The sequence below is a fragment of the Centroberyx affinis genome, unplaced genomic scaffold (genome assembly GCF_046629955.1).
Source record: "Centroberyx affinis isolate AG114_WGS23_722 - 3 ecotype Tasmania unplaced genomic scaffold, CSIRO-AGI_Caff_v1 ptg001414l_1, whole genome shotgun sequence".
NCBI lineage: Eukaryota > Metazoa > Chordata > Actinopteri > Beryciformes > Berycidae > Centroberyx > Centroberyx affinis.
The window spans coordinates 43,251-62,651 of record NW_027279892.1 but is presented as its reverse complement, the minus strand read 5'-3'; the positions used below and the strand labels follow the sequence as shown (position 1 = coordinate 62,651).

The following is a 19,401-nucleotide window of genomic DNA, read 5'->3' as shown; positions in this document are numbered from 1 at the left end:
TGATGGTACCTAATTAATGCTTGCCAGATAGCTGTGCTAACTCGTTAAAAATAGCGTAAGATAAAGAAAGGCGATACCAAAGCAGCAAAAATACATGATTTGCCTTTGCAGCTGCTCCAGACCGCTACATACTGTAGATGCAATCAGAGCCTCTTGCACCACCCACAATCAGTCAGAATAGACACATCACCCAAGTTCAACACGGTTAGCTCCGTTTGCTCTGGAAGAACAGCGCCCTCTTTCTGTTTTGTGCCGTAAAGCAATCCAGCAGATTTCCCGCCAAATCTGACCAGGTGGCACACAATGTAAAATGCAATTTAGAGGCTGACAGTCTTCTCAGTGATGGTCTTCTTTGTTTATGATAATTATACTAATGTCTGAAAATTAAAACGGTGATGATTTATTGATGTTAAAATGCTACATGTAGCACCTTTAAACAAAATTTAATGAGGCAGTGATGTTTTTTTGTGTGTGTGAAAATATATGCCACGCAGCATGTTGGGTTGTGGCTCCTGTCATCTTTGTGCTTTTAAGGTGCATACGAAGAGATGCGTGTAACAATGTTAGCCTTTTCTCTCCTCTTTTCCCCTCGGCCTTCGGAGCGGAGAAAGTCTCTGTTCACTGGAAAGAATAGATGTCTCTGGGGTAACCGAGAGAAAAGGTCAGATAGAAATCGCCTGTCTGTTCCCCCTCTCATTATGCAGGGAGAATAAAAAGAGGCAGAGCGCTTTCCATATCCCCTTTTGTTGGCGGTCGGGTCCCAGCTTCCCCGCTCGTCTTTCATTTCCTCTGCTATAAAGACTTGGACGCAAATCATCAGTGCCGATCTGCCCCGCTGACGGACAGTCAGCAAATGGGAACAACAATGACTTCCTCTCTATCTATTAGGGGAGGCAACGGAACGTCTCTCGACTGCGGGAAATGAAAAGAGCGGCTTCTATTCTCCTCTTAGTTTGGGTTTTTATGCCTGTTGATGGATGTTTGATGGGGTTGGTCGAGGGAGAGGAGGGAGGGAAGGCCACTGTTTGATATTGCACTTGTTTCAGACTGCAAACATGCCCCTTCTGTGCACTTATCCTAAGCCATTTGTCATCGCAGTCTCAGTAACAAAAAGCTTTTAAAGGCGGCATAATGGTTAGTGTGCCGCCACTTTCCTGTTAGCTGCCTCCTACTCTCCGATTTCAGCCTCATATCTGTCCGTCTCCTCCGCCCACACCTCGAGTCGACCTAACCCCCCCCCCCGTTCCAACCTCCATGTATGTCACGCTTTCTCTACCCTGTAGCTCCCTGTAAGTCCCTGTTCCTCTAACAAGGCACAACAGGCCTGTCAAGCCACATCTACGGAGCGCGTAGACGGCTGTGTTATGGGCCGCCCCGCAGGCTGCAGTCCAGCTCATTGGTATGCCAGGGGTGAGAATCTATCACCGGATGAGAAAGCTGGGGTCAATCAAAGCAAGCCGGGAGGAATCTCCATCCCTGCTGTCAATTAATGAGCAAATTATTCTGTTCCCCGTCCTGACTCCCAAAGAAAGACCGAGAGAGTGTGAGAACATAATAAACTGTCGGGCTGGTGGCTAATAGACACGTCTGGTACAGACTAAAGGGAGACTGTCACAAGTCTGAACAAGTCTTTCGCCGCTCTTATCCGGTATGTGTGCACACTCATACATATTTACATTTTTAGGCGTTTAGCATACGCCGTTAACCAGAGTGATTTACCCCATTTACACCTGGAATTAACGTGATTGGACTGTAATCAGATAGTGAAAAAAAATGAAATCGAGGTGTAAATGCAGCCAAGCCAACAGAGGTGGGACCAAGTCATTGTTTTGCAAGTCACAAGTAAGTCTCAAGTCTTTGCACTCAAGTCCCAAGTCAAGACAGGCAAGTCCCGAGTCAAGTCCCAAGTCAAGACAGGCAAGTCCCGAGTCAAGTCCCAAGTCAAGACAGGCAAGTCCCGAGTCAAGTCCCAAGTCAAGACTGACAAGTCCAAAGTCAAGTCCCAAGTCCTAAACATTGAGTTTCGAGTCCTCAACAAGTCATAATGCACTCTTCACCAAATGCAATGCCATTTTAACAACAGAGGAAATCAACCTGCAACACTCTCGTCTGTTTAAACAGATCATTGCTGTACAATGGCCGACAAGGAGCCTGTGTTACGGAAAAACCATTAACTACATAAATATATTAGCCTCGACTTACCGTTCTTTGTGCAGCTTCAAATGTCGAACGAAGTTGCATCTCTGTCTGTAATTTTCGACCCACACGTTTTGCATACTGCAATTCGTTTTTGGTTGACCACCGCATAGTTTTTGTACGCGAAATCATCGAAATTATCTTTGGTATAAATTTTTTCAACTGCCGCTCAGTAACGTAACGTTACTTCTTCATGTTTCTCTCCTGCAACTTGATTGGATGCTGTCAGATTGGTTCAAACAAAGTGGATCTGGGAAATGAAGTGTTGACTTGCTGGGAATGAATAGCGTTAACGTTAGTTGATTCAGGAAATGAAGGGAAATGAATGGATTCGTGGCACACTTTTTAAATAGCATACTTTATAATCTTTGGGTTTGGGGGAAGGTATCAAGTCTTTTCAAGTCAAAAGGCTCAAGTCCAAGTGAAGTCACGAGTCATTGGTGTTAAAGTCCAAGGCGAGCTGCAAGTCTTTTTTGATTTTGTCAAGTCGAGTCTAAAGTCGTCAAATTTGTGACTCGAGTCTGACTCGAGTCCAAGTCATGTGACTCGAGTCCACACCTCTGCAAGCCACCTTGAAGATCTGATCATTCAAACCATCTTCAGAAGTGGTCAGAGACGCCATTTGGCCACATTACCCACAATTCACATAGAGACAGTACAGAAACAGAAATAACTCAAATCACACAAGCAGCAAGCAGCTCAGATAGCAACACTCTTATTATAAAAAATATTTTCAGGATACTGGCGGATGGGGAACGAGCAAGACAAGGTGTTTACTGTCAATTTGCAAGGTGCTACATGTAGCATTTTAAACATCAATGTATCACTGTCAGTTTAATTGTGATAACTTGGTATAATTACTAAACAAATGAGTCCACGGTGGAGACGATTGGTCGCCTCTATCTCACACCAGTGAGAGTGGAGTTTGGCTTTACTGAAGAGGATAAACATGTTCGAAATGATTTTTTCTGAAAGCTTTAGCTCCGTTTGCTCTGGAAGTACAGCGCCCTCTTCCTGTTTTGTGCCGTAACGCGATCCAGCAGATTTCCCGCCAAATCCGACCTGGTGTCACACAATGTGCAATGCAGCGTAGAGGCTGCCAATCTCCTCAGCGATGGTCTTGTTTGTTTATGGTAATTATGCTCTTGTCTCAAAATCAATGTGGCAACGGGTTATTGGTGTTATAATGATACACACTGCACCTTTAAAGAACATAGCGATATATATTCTAAAAATGTATGTTAATGCCAGGTTAAATGTAATCCAGCAAGATCGAAGCCTCTGGCAACAACTCTGCCGACAAAATTAATCTGTCCAGGGACGGCCAAAAATAACAGAGCAATGACAGCTAACGCCAAAGTACATCCTCTGAAAGAGATTAATTATTGCTGTTTGTCTCTGAGGAATGTGTATGGGTACGGTGTGTGTGTGTGTGTGTGTGTGTGTGTGTTTGGACACATGCTCTTTCCAACAGCAACAACTACACAGCCTTATTCCCTACATATACACACCAACATTAGCGCTAATTGGCACTTTGTCATCTGTCGGACTCACACCCAAACATGAAGGAAGGTATGCATATATGCACACACACTTGCTTTCTTGCACACGCCCACATAGTCACACACACACACACACACACACACACACACACGGACTCTCCAGGGTGGAATTGCTCTATAAATAGCCGGTGTTAGGTGTCTTGATGATCCCTCTGGATGGCGCAGCAGGGAAAAAAACGTACATCCCTTCATATTACCTTTATGCATGCATACACACAACCTTGCCCCCCCCACACACACACACACTCCCACCCTCACCCCCCCCCCCCCACATACACAAACCTCAATCTTCCATCTTGTTCTCTCACCCCCAACAATAATAGCACCAACGCTGGCACCCCCCCCCCACACACAGACATACACACACACACATCATGTTTTCCATTTCCATTGCTTCCCATTGTCCTTATTAACCCAAACAGGGCCAGACCCAGTGAGACCAGCGGCGGCAAGTTACGACTCCCCGTGTCTGTCTGCGATATGAGCAGCGGGCCCAGGGGTTCTCTGTCCTCTCTGCTGCTGTCCCAGATATTTCACCCACACTCCGTTTCTCTCATCCAGCAGAGAGTCAAAGTCACCTTGACTGGCCAGGTAACACAGTGGGAGGGCTGCTTCTATTTTAGCCCAGAAAGATCACTCACCCCTATAGCCCTCCCCAGGTCTGATTAATGAGAGGACATCACAGTCCAGACACACACACACACACACACACACACACACACCGCTCTGTTACTTTGCCATCTCTCTTGTTTACTTTTACTTTTTCTACTATGCATCTAAATAATCCATAAAATGTATCAGTTAATAGCTGGTAGACAGGACCGAGGGGAATCACTGCTGTCATTTGTATTGTCACGTGTGGATCATATTTTAAAGCTTCGTCAAGCCAGAGACAGGTAGACCGGAAATAAAGCGATTTAACCTTCACAATAAAAGCTTCACTATTCAGTAAAACCGTTGCCATGAAGTCCCATTTTTGCAATTCTGGCTGGCTTGACAATAGTTGAAAAAGTCATGTAACTAATGTTGAGCCAGTAGGAATGAAAAGGGGGACTTTTGTTATTAATCCTAATTGCTAAATGTTTTGCAATGCAATACATGTAGGTCGGAATCTGTAGTAGGCTACTTGGCAATACAATTGTGTTTTTGTCTCCCAAAATGTCCTTTTTAGAGCACTTACTCATAGCAACACAGACCCCAAGATGCACCACAGGCTACATAGTAACCATTCAGGTTGCCAAAAATAATAAAATGACACAGACATAAAATTTACACCAAACTGTTTGCAGCTACAGTTTCATTCCGGTTAACCTAATGATTCCAATTCGTTTGATACAATTTTGTTGCTCTGTACACCCCAGTACTCTAGTATTTATTTATTTTTTACTCATGGCCCATTGTGGACGTTTATTTTGAAAGCAATTTCCGGTCTTATCCGAGCTAATTCTCTCGAGATTGACGCAGCTAGTTCTCAGAAGTCATTTGACGTGTTTCAGCTCTTTATGGGGTTTTTTTTTTAGCCCGGTCTTGGCACTTTTTTCGGAACATCCCACAGGATTTGGGAGACGGTAGCCCTCCTTGGGTAAAATGTACCGGTAGTGTTTTTTGTTGTTGTTGTTGTTGTTGTTGTTGTTGTTGTTTTCGATCACTTTTGTAGACATGGAGCCTCCTGATTTCGAAGCCATGAACTTCACCGCGGAGACGGCGGCGGTGGATTACCCGTTGTGTGAGGAATGGAGAGACGGCTCCGAGGGCTCCGTGTTCCACCTCGCCAACATCTTCCTCGTCTTGGGCTTCATGGGCGGCAGCGGCTTTTACGGGCTTCTCTACCTGTTCACCTTCCTGACTCTCGGGTTTTTCTGCACCACTATCTGGGCATGGTCGGACTCGTGCACCACGGACACGTTTCTGTGGAGTTTCGCCCTGTTCGGGGTGTGCGTCGGTCAAGTGCTGCACGTCTCCTACAGGCTGAGGAACGTTACTTTCGAGAAGGACTTCCAGGACCTGTACAGCTGCATGTTCAAAAAACTCGGCGTGTCGCTCACCCATTTCAGGAAGATAGTCGCCTGCTGTGAGGGGGACATCCACACCATAGAGAAAGACCACTGCTTCGCCATGGAGGGCAAAACCGTTATCGATAAGCTGTCGGTGCTCCTGTCCGGCAGGTGCCACACATCAGCTCTGGTTTGCATCTTGTGCGGAGACAACGTTACCGCGCGAAACTCCCTTCAAAACTCTGGGAATTTAACATTGCTTTACTTATCGGCAAACGTAGAACAATACTTAAGACATCTCGCGAATCGTGAGGGCCTTCTGGTAAATTCGGCATACAAGTAATCCACCAATAAGCACATATTCATTAAAATCAGAACTTTTAGAATTGGTTCACCGCCCGCTACCGCCCACCACGGTGTGTTTTGATAAAATATTGTGGGGGAATAACAGACGAACCTAGACTTTTATTGAAATAAGCGCGTTTTTTTGGTGGATAATTTGTATGCCGAAGAGTGGCTCTGGTTCCTTAAAGGTCTTATGCAATGCTTTACGAGGTGTGTGTTTGGCTACACTGGTACATTTTTGATCGATTTTGGGAGTTTGGCATGACGTTCTCTCCATACAAGAGCCTATCGTAAACAGTTTCTTCCGTTGTGGAGAGCGTCAGTTCATGGCAACTTTCCCTCCCGTTTTCCCCACAGAATCCGCGTGACGGTGAATGGGGAGTTTCTGCATTACATCCACCCGTTCCAGTTTCTGGATTCCCCTGAATGGGACTCCCTCAGACCATCAGAGGAGGGTGTATTTCAGGTTAATACAAAAAATAAATAAATAAAATTCACTAACCCCTAAGTCAGTGATTCTCAACCTTTTTCATATCAAGGACCCTAATTTAGTCCACATTAGGGCCACGAACCCCCATATGATGAGATTTTGTCTCTCAGATGCAAATCTGAGAATATTTTTATTGTTAGATATGATTTTGTCCAGAATTCCATAACTATCTGTCTTGTAGGTAGAGAGATAACAGTGAAAATATGATTGAAAGGGTCATTCTTCTACATTCTCTAACTGTGTTGACTTCTTGTAAATGAAATAATGGTGAAGTTCAACAATTTATGAATTTGCTGGGGACCCCCTGGAACGCCCTCAAGGACCCCTGGGGGCCCCCGGACCCCACGTTGAGAACCATTGCCCTAAGTTATGCTGCTGCTTGTATCCACTAAATGTCTGGGGACAGAGTGGAGCTAATAACTGAGAAGATATTATCAAGAGACACCCATGAAATATCCCTAATTGCCTTTTTAATTCTTTTTTTTTTTCTTTTTTTTTTTTTCTATAGATAACCATTCCTTCTGTTGTGTGTCTTCTCAATAGGTCACGCTGCGTGCCGATAACCGCTGTAGATACGTGGCGTGGAGGAGGAAGAAGCTCTATCTGCTTTTCGCCAAGCACCGCTACATAGCCAAGATCTTCGCCCTGGTGGTGCGCAACGACATCGCGGAGAAGCTGTACTCCCTCAACGACAAGGCGTTCGACAGCCGCGGGCACCGGTATGATCTCCGGTTACCCAGCTACTGCCACATGCCGGGGCCCGAATTAGAAAGGACAGATGCCTTTCTGCAAGTGCCGGTGCAGGGCGGAAGGACTGCCTGACCGGAGACTGCTGCATGCGAAATACACTGTAACACTTTATTAGGGTTTTACTCTTACTCGCTGAGTGTCTGCATGGGCGGCAGTTGGGCACTCTCCATTACAGCCCAGTGAGTCCACATTTGATCTTGTGGTTTTTACCATTAGGATGGAGAGCAAAGAGCAAGCACAAATTTGCCAAACATTTATTTGGAAGACAAATCTAATTGAAAAAATAAAATAGAATCACAGTAGGGGAGCTTTGACGTTAAACAAAAGGCAGAAATGATCTGATTGGTTGAGCTGAGAGCCCAAGAGCCATTTTTTTTCTGGCTAAGTAGGCTAATGATAGACTGACGCCCAATGAAAAAGTCCAAAGGTAAGGGATGAGGAAGCTAATATTATGAATCCCAGTGCTTTTGCTAAGTTGCTAACTTAAAAAAAAAAATATCTAATTGCGATTATTTTGACTGATATTGCCATTGCGATATGATTTGCGAAATTAGAGGGAATGATCATTTTTACATTATTCTCATTTTCGTTGAAAGACGTATTAAAATGATTATGGTGTGATTTTTGCGGGGATCTGTACCAAACAAAGATGTTTTCTTAAGTCTGTAGAATATGATGTGTAGGCCAGGACATCTCTGCAGCACCACAATATTTAATTTAAAATGGTATTTTGACACATATTTCACCTTTAACAAATATTGCACCTCCTGCGATTTGAAAATTGCAGTAGGCCATATTGCAATTTCGATATAAATTTCGATTAATTGTTCAGCCCTAGGCTACTATAGATAGCTATAACTAACTAGCTTACCTAGAGTAGTAGTAGTCTAGCTAGTAAGCAAGCTGCTGACCTTAACACATCATGAATGCCATGGTCAAATGAATGAAAAGATGAATTGCCATTATTAGATTAAAGATTATTTCTACCTCCAGAGCAGCTCTGTCCCTGAGAAACATTTGTAGAATTAAAACTCCAATCTGACATTCAGGACTATATGTTCCCTCTGAGCTGATAGTTCGGTGACCTTAGTCTAATAATTTATCACATTGACCAAATGTCATCAAATGTCATCAATCATTGCTCCCCTTTGTTCACAGGAATTTCGTGGATGTCAGCGAGTTCTGAGGTTTAAATGGAAAAGTATATTTTGCCATAGACTAGAATTGACGCCTCAGAGAGAGACATGATTTTTATTTATTTATTCCTAAAGGGGAAAGTGAAGGGAAACTTAAAACAACCTATGTTTATCTAACATCAGTTTGATCCTACTTGGATGTATATAATGAATGTACATCATAAAGTCAACTCAAAAGGTGGCTGTAGATGTCTTAATTGTGGAAGATTGTGAGGTCAATATTGACTTGATTGTTGCCTATTTTTTAATGTACTGTGTTTGTGCAAATGTATAATGTGGATGTATAATTGTAGTCTATATTGTATTGTAAATATGGGATGATAAAGGTTATTTTTGCTGTGCAGACTGTTTTTTTCTTGGAGTAACATTCATATCATGTGCAATATAATGATACACTGTCCATGGTGCTGAACTTGTGGCTGTCGGCGCCGATCTCGTCTGGTCTGTCCCAAATATTCTACCATGCAAATGTTTTCCATTTAACTCTAAACCACACATGATTTCAGAAAGGGTCAAGTATCCGTTAGATGGTAGTATTACTAAACAACTAAATTACTTATTAACCTTTCATTTTTTAAGAGAGGTGTTAACATCCATTTATAGTTTTATCTCTCCCCGCGCCGATACGTTCCGCTCTTTCGTGGGGAGAGGAAGTCGCGCCAAACTCTGTTCAAAAGCAATGTTTAATGTAGCTTTTTCTTATCGGTAAACACACACACACACACACACGACATAAGACATTTACCGATTCGTGAGGAGTCATTCTTCACTCCGGCGTACAACATATTCACCAAGCAGCGGTTACATCTGTAAAATTTCAACTTTTAGAGTTGATTCGCCCTGTATTCCCACAATGTTCTTTCACCAGTTAAACCTTGATGAACGGCAGCGAGTGTGAACAGTTGTAAATGCAATTTTATTGAAATTAAGTCGTGCATGGTGGATTACTTTTATGCCGAATTTACCAGAAGACTCCATATATTCGTAGAGTATCTTAAGTCACGTTTTACCAGATGTGTAGCTTCGCCGAGAAGCAAGGAAACATGAAATTGTCAGATTTTGTCATGGAGTTTGGTGTGCCGCCGTCCCCATACAAGAGAACGGAGCGTATCGGGCCTCTATCCCCCCCTGCCGGGACTCTCGCTCACTGCAGATGCGCTGCTCTGCGCTTCTTGCCCATTTTAGTCGCTGCCTGTCAGCTCTCTGGAATGTGCGACTCACACTGTGCAGCCCCCCCATCCGAGGAACCAGCCTACATTCATAACCTTAGTGCCTCAACACATTTTTATTGCCATCTTTTCCTTCTTTTGTCTGCTCAAAGACTCAGTTAATCGGCCGCCGCTGAATCGGTAAGTAAACAATTTTCCTCGCGGTAGTTTTGACGAGCAGTTAGAAAGTTGTCGCTCTAAGAAATTCCACTGTTGTAGGCCTACATGTGTATCTCCACGTCTATTTTTGCCCTCCCGTTGCGCTCGTTTGTTGGACATCAGCCTGAACTAGAAAAACGCAGCAGCTGATACTGTCATAGTGGGAATATATTATGCTGTGTGTAGTTTGACAGATAAAAGCATTGAATGTTTGTGTTAGAAATTGTTGTGATCTAATTCTACAACCACATCTAGTTTAACAAATAGGCTTTGATTAGGCCAGCTCATGTTTACATGGGGGTTTTCCATGTGCAGGCCTATTCTGGGCTGATGTTGATGTGACATTGTTGACATTGCAGTATTATGCCAATAAAATAATCACATACTGTCAGTTGCAAAGATGAATAGAAATCTCTTGGGACCAAAAGGCTGCGTTCTCAAGCCTAATTCATCAGTCAGAGTGGTTTTCTGGTTTTCTCAGGCACATTTCCTCAATCCCTGCCCTATTATTCTCTCTCTGTGTGTGTATGTGTGCGTGTGTAGGTGACCCTGCCGCAGGATGTCTTCTCCCCCCGAGATCTCCACCCTCCTCTTCACCACCCTGGCTCCCTTCCCCTCGGCCACTCCGGCGGGGTCCGGCGGGGCAGGAGGGCTGGCTCTGGAGCCCAACGCCACCGCCTGCCAGGAGTGGGAGGAAGCCCACCACCTCCTCTTCCACCTGGGGAACCTGTCCCTGCTGCTGGGTCTGATCATCCCCACTACGCTGGCTCTGCACATGATCCTGCTGCGCCTCCTCCTGATGACAGGTCAGCCTCGCAGCGCCCGCCTGCTGATGGCATTCCTGCGCCGGGGATCAAAGCTGATAGAAGCTGGGAGTAGTGCGGAATGCTAAATTTATCACAGCCTCTTGATGTGTGTGTGTGTGTGTGTGTGTGTGTGTGTCCTTGGGCCCCAGCCTATCTTCAGTCTAATTAAAGGTGCTCTGCAGCAAATTATTACCACATTTGTTGTAATATTCGTAAAAAATACTGTAAACAAATGAGACTACTGCTGAGACGATTGGCAGCTTCTACATTCTGCATTTTACATTGTGAGCCACCAGTTCAGATTTGGAGGGAAATCTGCTGGATCGCTTTACGGCACAAAACAGGAAGAGGGCGCTGTTCTTCCAGAGCAAACGGAGGCAAAGCTTTCAGAGTTTCTGGCAACGGCAGATGGAAGGAGTGAAAGGCCAATGGAAAAATCCACTCATATGTTGGCTTTTTTTTTTTTTTTTTTTTTTTTAAATTGCCATGCTAATAATAGCTTTTTAAATTCTTGGACACTCCTTCGCCCCCCTCTTTTTCACTTTAAGAGCACCTAGAACACCAGTGGTGTGGACTTCTTTTTTTTCTATTTAAAGTAATCAGGCATGTGATTTATGTGAAGTTGGACATTAGATAAACGTGTTAACATGCAGTCATATGTTTTACTAAAAAAAAAAAAGTTGAAATTGTCGTTTTTCAATCCCGACAGGATGCAGTCTCTTCATTGCGTGGGCGACGCTATACAGGTGCAACCTGGACGTGATGGTGTGGAACGCGGTCTTCCTGGTGGTCAACTTCATGCACTTCTTCTTCCTTCTGTACAAGCGCAGGCCGGTGAGTTCCGCCGCATCCCGAGGCCTCGCCGTGACCTCATTCGGAGTCTCGCGGTCACTTTCCATTCAGGGCACTCAAGTGTTTCACCAAATTGAAATACTCAAGGAGCGGTGTGTTTTTTTTTTGTTTTTTTTTTGCCCCGTTGAGGCTCAGGGTTTTAGTTTTTCACGCCTGTCTCCGGAACGAAGCGGCATATTCTCCTGGGTTTGGTCCCTTCTTTACCATAATGAGATGCAGGTTTTTATAAAAATCCATGGGTGCCACCGGGGGACTTTCGGTAAGTAAGGGGCCTCCGACGGGCTGACAGAATGAGACCACGACTTTTCATAATGAGATAGGAGACCCGTCTACCCTCCTCACCGCTCCTTTTCTTAGAACTCTTTGAATATGTTGTTTTCACGTGGACTACAAGCCACATGATTGAAATCTGGTCTTACCAAACTACGTCAATAATGAGGTCTGACTGCAAGGCTGTCGTTCTGCTCCGTCAGATCAAGATCGACAGGGAACTGAGGTCGGTGTACAAGCGGATGTTCGAGCCCCTCCACGTGCGAGAGGCTCTGTTCCAGAGGCTCACGGGCCAGTTCTGCACCATCCAGACCCTGAAGAAAGGCCAGGCCTACGCCGCCGAGGACAAGACCTCCGTGGACGAGCGCCTCAGCATTCTCCTCAAAGGAAAGTACGTACTATTCGACTCTCAATAGGCAGTTGTTGTGTTGTATGTATCCGGGTTAGACTGCTGTATCGGGTCGATATTGGACTTTTATTGGTCTTTATCAGCCAGTTAGTGTCGCCCACCCCTAATGCTGGTACAATTTATTTTATTGTATAATTGATCAATACAACGCTGTCTATGGGAAGCCCTTAATCTGAATTGATTCTAATGACATTTTTTTGATCAGATTCCTCATGTATATTAGGGCTGGTCGATATGGACCAAAAATCATATCTCGGTATTTTTAGGCTGAATGGCGATACGCAATATATATCTCGGTATTTTCTACGAAGTGGGCTAAATGTTCAATTGTAAGTAGGGCTGGGCGATATGGACAAAATCGAATATCACAATATTTTTGACCAAATACCTCGATATCGATATTGCGACAATATTGTAGGGATGACTATTGGTGCTTTCACAAAATATGTACACAATGAGATTTTTGATAAATAATCATCAGTAATGTGGATATAATGACTAAGTGGGTAAAGGCAAATAATAGAACAGCTAGAACAGTCTGGTAAGTTCAGAAAATTAAATCACTTTACTGTAATGCAGCCTTTAAAACCAGGAAAAGACAACACTTATGCCATATCACGATATTACCATATCCAAAATCTAAGACGATATCTAGTCTCATATCACGATATCGATATAATATCGATATATTGTCCAGCCCTAATGTATATGCATGAATATCTTCTTCTTCTTCTTCTTTTTCTGTGTTATCATCTTGGTACGGAAGAGGGCCACGTGAAAGTGTGAGAGTCCTGAGATGAATCTCAGAATTCTGACTTTAATCTCAGAATTATGACTATTCTTAGAATTCTGAGATTCATCTCAAATAATCAATCATCTCAAATAATTTTTTCCACATGTGACCCTAATTCGCTTCCGTACAGTTTTAGTGTCCCATGGTCTCAATGCTGTTTCAGATGCTTTTTCACCCTGACAACAATAAAAACACAACAAGAAACACTGAACACTTACAATTTTTGGGGGAATTTATTGCCATGAAAATGGTCAAATTTAAAGATATTGAATACTGGCACAAAATATCAACTATTGGCTGCTTTAGTCCAAAATATATCGGTACTGTAATTCGAACCCTAGTATGTACTGTATGTAGTTGTGTTTTTGAGATTCACTGGGGTTTTGACTTTTAAGTTGCTGTGTGACAGGATGAAGGTATCGTATCGAGGCCATTTCCTCCACAACATCTACACCAATGCCTTCATTGACTCTCCAGAGTTCAGGTCGACTGAGATGCACAGAGGAGAGAAGTTCCAGGTAATAGGAGGATCAGATACGATAACGCTCATGTAAACACAAAATACACCAATTGTACAAAATATTAGGACCACCTTCCTAACTTTGAGCTGAAGCCCAATCCACGTCTCAACTGTCTCAAATCTTTCTTCGAAATGGATAAGAGCATTCAAACTAGATTCTCCTGCTCATTTCATGGAAGGAGCAGATGGGCCTACTATTTTGTACTCTCAGTGTAGATATCTCCACTGTTTTGCTCCAGAGGACTTTATCCCAGATTCCTTGAAAACCTCACCCATGTGATGTGCCCCTATATTGGTTGACTAACAGGTGACCATCATGGCAGAGGAGAACTGTAAGTTCCTGTGTTGGTCCCGAGAGAGGCTCACCTTCTTCCTGGAGTCAGACACTTTCCTCAGTGAGGTGTTCAGGTACCTCATTGGCAAAGACATCACCAACAAACTGTACTCTCTCAACGACCCCACACTCAGTGACAAGGTGAGCTCAGCTCTGTTATCAGATTATGGCAAAAATGTCCCACATGATCCCTACACAGAAAACATCTCAACCCTTAGATCATTAAGACATGCAGGATTAAGAACAAAACTAGAAAAGCTACATTTTCTGATTGATGCATGATGACGGTGATAATAATGATGAGGCTAATGATATTGGTAAGGATGATGACATGATGATGATGATGATGGTGGTGGTGGTGGATCCATCCCAGGCAGTGAAGAAGATGGACCGCCAGCCCAGCCTGTGCTCCCAGCTTTCTATGATGCAGATGAGGAATAGCATGGCGAGCACCAGTGACACTGACGATGTGCTGAACCAGATCCTACGTGGAGGATCCGCTGGCTCCTCGCTCCGTAAGTGACAGCAACCAACAAGTTGTTCTGCCATGGTTGTAGCCTGTAGATGACCAATAAGCTGACAACAGGACAATTACACCAGAAACTTGGTGTGATCCTGTGAGAATTTGGGCCTGCATTTACAAAGCCTATCAGAGTAGGAGTACTGATCTTGGATCAAGGAGTAATGAGTCTCTTTAAAGATTTTATTCATTCTTTTTTTGAAAGAAACAAAGATTCTAGTGGCCATTCCCTTATCTTGTGACTTAGTTACTTAACTAGCATGTCAGTAGTTTTCTTGAGCCTAAACTATGTTTTTCAACGTTGTTTAGTTCTTTTAGAGCAGTGATTCTCAACCTTTTTCACGTCAAGGACCCTAATTTAGTCCACATTAGGGACACAGACCCCCATTTGATGAGACTTTGTCTCTCTGACCCAAATCTGAAAATATTTTTATAGTCAGATATGATTTTGTCCAGAATTCCATGACTACGGTATCTGTATTGTAGGTAGAGCAATAACAGTGAAGCTATGACCAAAACAGTCATTCTTGTACATTCTCTAAATGTGTTAACTTCTTGTAAATGAAACAGTGCTGAAGTTTAACAATTCATCCATTTGCTGGGGGCCCCCTGGAACCCCCTTGAGGACCCCTGGTGGTCCCCGGACCCCAGGTTGAGAACCACTGTTTTAGAGCTATGTTACACATTATTTCCCCTGGTGATGTCTGTCTCCCACAACACTGAATGAATAAGTTGTGAGATGCAAAAGGTATACATTTCAGTGTGTCCTTGGCAAGTATGTCATGACAACCTTTTCCGTTCCCCTTCGTGCATCCCTTATCTTCTTTCTAGCGTTAGATAACATTAAAATCTTAATTGTGTTTTAGCCCTGTCTAGCAACAAATGTGGTTCCTAGAGTAAAAACAGGAGGTGTCGAACAGGTGAAACCACATAAAGTCAGTTGAGCCACATTTTTGTTTGTGGAATAGACTACCCACCTATAGGCTGACATTTACATTAAAGGGCTAAATTCAGAGCATGCATCATCATAAGTAGGATCAAATTCAAAATATTAAAGCTTTTCTTAAACTTGATTTATGTTTCTATTGGTGGTTGTTTGCCTGATGATGCATCGGTGGTGTACAGTATATTGTTGTGAAAGACTTATTCTGATATGCTGAATAGCGGTTTTGCAGTTGCATCACAAGTCTGACAACCACGTCTTGCACCATCATGGAGGTTGAATATTCTCAATTGGCTATATAGCTAAATATATAACAACCGGGCTGAAAAAGAGAGATAGTGTAACAGTCGCAAATATGCCTACTATGCTTTTGGAACATTGTTTGGTTGCAGTAACAGATTAAGTCACTGGGTGGCACTCCTTGTTTTTACTGAGACTGAGTTACAGCAACAGGTTGAGTAGCCTACTACTCCCAGTCTGTCTCCTGACGAGTAGCTTGTCTCTTCAGTAACGGTTTGGTACGTGTTAAACTATATCAATCTACGTATGTTGAGAGATTATAGTGCCGTAGAGACCAGGCATTGTATGGTTGAGTACAGGTGAATAAAGTGGTACATGTGTGAAATCCCAATACTGACGTTATCTGGCTCTGTCATGCTATCTTGGAGCAGCCTACTTCCCTAAAGCTAATCTAAGCTAAGACACGACCAAGCACGTTACAAGTGCCACTTGTAACGTGCACTACACTACATGTAGATTGATATAGTTTAACACGTACCAAATCGTTACTGAAGAGACAAGCTACTTGTCAGGAGACAAACTGGGAGTAGTAACCTGTTGCTGTAACTCAGTCTCAGTAAAAACAAGGAGTGCCATCCAGTGACTTAATCTGTTACTGCAACCAAACAATGGGCATAGTGGGCATGTTTGCGACTGTTAGCTACCTGAAAAAGATTGTTGTAGTATCCATAAGTAAAAATGAATAGTCTAAAGTAGATTTGTTTCCATATTAAATAACTGTGACACAGTCAACTGTCTTGTCTTTAGCTCTAGTCTCTACTCCAAAACACTCTGAGTTGTAGCTTGAGAGTCAGCTCAGTTAACCTGAACAAACTGTTAGCTAGCTAACTAGCCAGCAGGCTAATTAAGCAACCACTGTTAATATTAACATGCAACTACTAGCCACTACTAACACTACCTTCTACTAAATACATTAGCTAATGTAAATCAGATGTGTTAACAACAAGACAGTGATAGGTGACCAGATACTATGGATAGCTAGCTATCAAGCTATTATCTAAACACAAATGATCAGTTTCCAGTCAAAATCAACACACAAATTTACCATATGTATTGAATTCTGTTGGGATGGCCAGGTTATGTGTTTAAACCATAGAAAGAAAATCATTCCAGTTTTGTGGTTTAAACAATTACCTGTTCTCAGCCACTGTTGCCCAAGAGCTGAGACCTCCAATATGGCCGCCAAATGGTGTATCACATCACCTAGAAAGCCCTCTGTATAATCTCTGTGATCATATCTCATTTTGTCACGTCTGTGGGAGCAGTGGTTTGTTTCCTAATAGGGTGCATGGGTTTTTTTTAGCAGTTGTGTCAGCCTTTCTCTGACGATTTTCCTCCTATCCCTCCTCCAGCTGTGACTCAGCCCACTCCCTCAGATTGAGCCATTCCCTGACAGGGGTGTAAGACCATCTCTTTTATCTCACCCTACCATTGTTACCCCCCCCCCCCCCTCTCCCCCAACCCAAATTGACTGTCCTGACTCCCTATTCAATTCACTACGTAACCAAATCATTACATAGTTCCTTCAAACCACCTCTAGTGGAATTAACCCCCGAAAGCTCTCTATTTTGCCTGTTCTAAAAGTGTGTTCCCCTTGTAACCTGGCCTGTCATTTTAACATCTGAGTTTAGCACTTAATTTATATGGGTGTAGATTGGGTTTAGACCAGTAGCGGTTTGCTGGTATATCGTGCCGATATTGGCGTTTTATTAAAATTCAAAATATCGGCCAGTCAGTTTTGCCCACCTCTGATATGATGCAGTTTGATTGATTACATATTGTCTATGGGAAGCCCTTAACCTGAATTGGTTAAAATGAGACATTTTGATCAAATTCTACATTAGTATGCATGAGTATGCATGTTTTGTTAGTATTCGTATAAATATCCTGGGTTTCAATGGAGAGTGCCATGGTCTACATGCTGTTTCAGAGGCTTTTCCACCCTGACAAGAATGAATTTCTAGGGGAAACATTGAATACTTGATTGTTTTTTTCATATTTTGGCACGAAAATGAGCAAAGAAAAATGAGCCAAAAAGACTGCATATCGGCACTAAATAAAGGTTATCGGCAGCTTCAGTCCAATTATGGGTTGAACCCTACTGTAGATATAGCACTCGTTCATACCATACATGCTACAATACAGAGTGAATGCTGCACATGCATTTGGATGAGACACTTTGTAAAATCAAATATTTGGATCTGGTGTAGCCTAGGCATTGACTTCAAGCACTTTTAGTGGAGCGTTGCTGTTCGACATGCCTTTTAGTCCGGGCGAACGGCTCCATTTCTATTTGGGAGAATGGCTCTTAGAGTCTAATGCAGTCTCTGGCCCATTTTGTAGTAAAAATACAGCAGCTGTTAGGGATAATTGCGTATGCTACGGCTGGAGCCTGGATAAGCATTCATAGTGCTTTCACTCGTCCCCATCCTCTAGCTGTCTCTATCCGGTCCACTCTTACTGTGCTGGGGTCTGGGGTAAATGTGTGTGTGTCTATGTACGCATATTGGATAATAACCTCTTCTAGTTTGGATTGTTTGTTATATGGATGAAGGTTTGTGTAGTTTGTGACCTGTGACTACCTCTGTTGTGGAGCCTGGATGGTGCATTTGTTGTTCACATGAGCACATCACAAATAAAGCTATGTACATATAAAAACCCATGAGCTGATTCAACCGTAAAGCAATATTCCACGTAGTCTTAACATGGGGGTTATTCGGCACTTGACCACCATGAAAACCAGAATATAAACTACTGACCAAGATCAGATGCTGCTGGACGAGTTTGTAGCATTAGGATTTTTACTTCCCATTCATTTGAATGAAGCCACAAAAATAGCCTGAAAACTTACATTTAACACAATGGTGAACAGATTCAACAACAGATCCTGCTGCTGTGATTTTCAACTGACTGTGGGTCCAACGTTTTAGAACATAATTCTGCCAAATCGCATTTTTATTGATAGAAGAGAACCTGTTTGGGAGATCGGATCTACTTTTATTTTTTAATACAAATTTTTGTGTAAACCAAGAATAGAAATGCAACATGATGAAGGACCCAGGATGCTTTGTTGTCTTGAAAGCAGGATCTGTTGTTGAATCTGTTCACCGTTGTGTTAAATGTCAGTTTTCAGTCTATTTTCGTGGCTTCATTCAAATGAATGGGGAGTAAAAATCCTAATGCTACAAACTCGTCCAGCTGCATCTGAACTTGGTGATGAGTTAACATTATGGCTTTCATGGCAGTCAAGTGCCATATAACCCCCATGTTAAAACTAAGTGGAATATTGCTTTAACACCATTTTTTATTTGTAGAAAAATCGCCCGGCACCAAGGCCTCGTCGCTGATGAAACCCATCGAAGAAGGCATGGAGGATGACGTTTTTGAAGTGGACTCGCCTCCCTCCAACTCCCGCCATATTCCCAGCACTTCCACTGAGGAGGTGTAGCCAGCAGGGACACATACAATTGCAGCGACATCAAATAATGTCATCATGTAGGATTGTTTAGCAACCTAAAACCTCCTCATAGTGATCCTATAGTCTTGTAATCCTGGAGAGATAACTCTAAAAATGACTTGAGACAAAGGTTTTATCTGTTCCTGGAAAACAGAACTGGTCAGTTTCCTCTCTTTTTTGTGATCGTGTGTTGAAGCCAATACATTTCTTAATATATTTTTGATTACATATAGAGTAACGCATTTGTTAATTTTTATCTTGCCACAAACTCTTATAGTGTTACACTGCACACAACAG

The 19,401-nt window shown here is 42.9% G+C and overlaps 1 pseudogene; it reads left to right on the top strand.

Moving 5' to 3' along the window:
* The first annotated feature begins 5,417 nt into the window (after positions 1–5,417).
* Positions 5,418–19,098, top strand: LOC139649968 (uncharacterized; annotated as a pseudogene).
* The last annotated feature ends 303 nt before the right edge of the window (positions 19,099–19,401 follow it).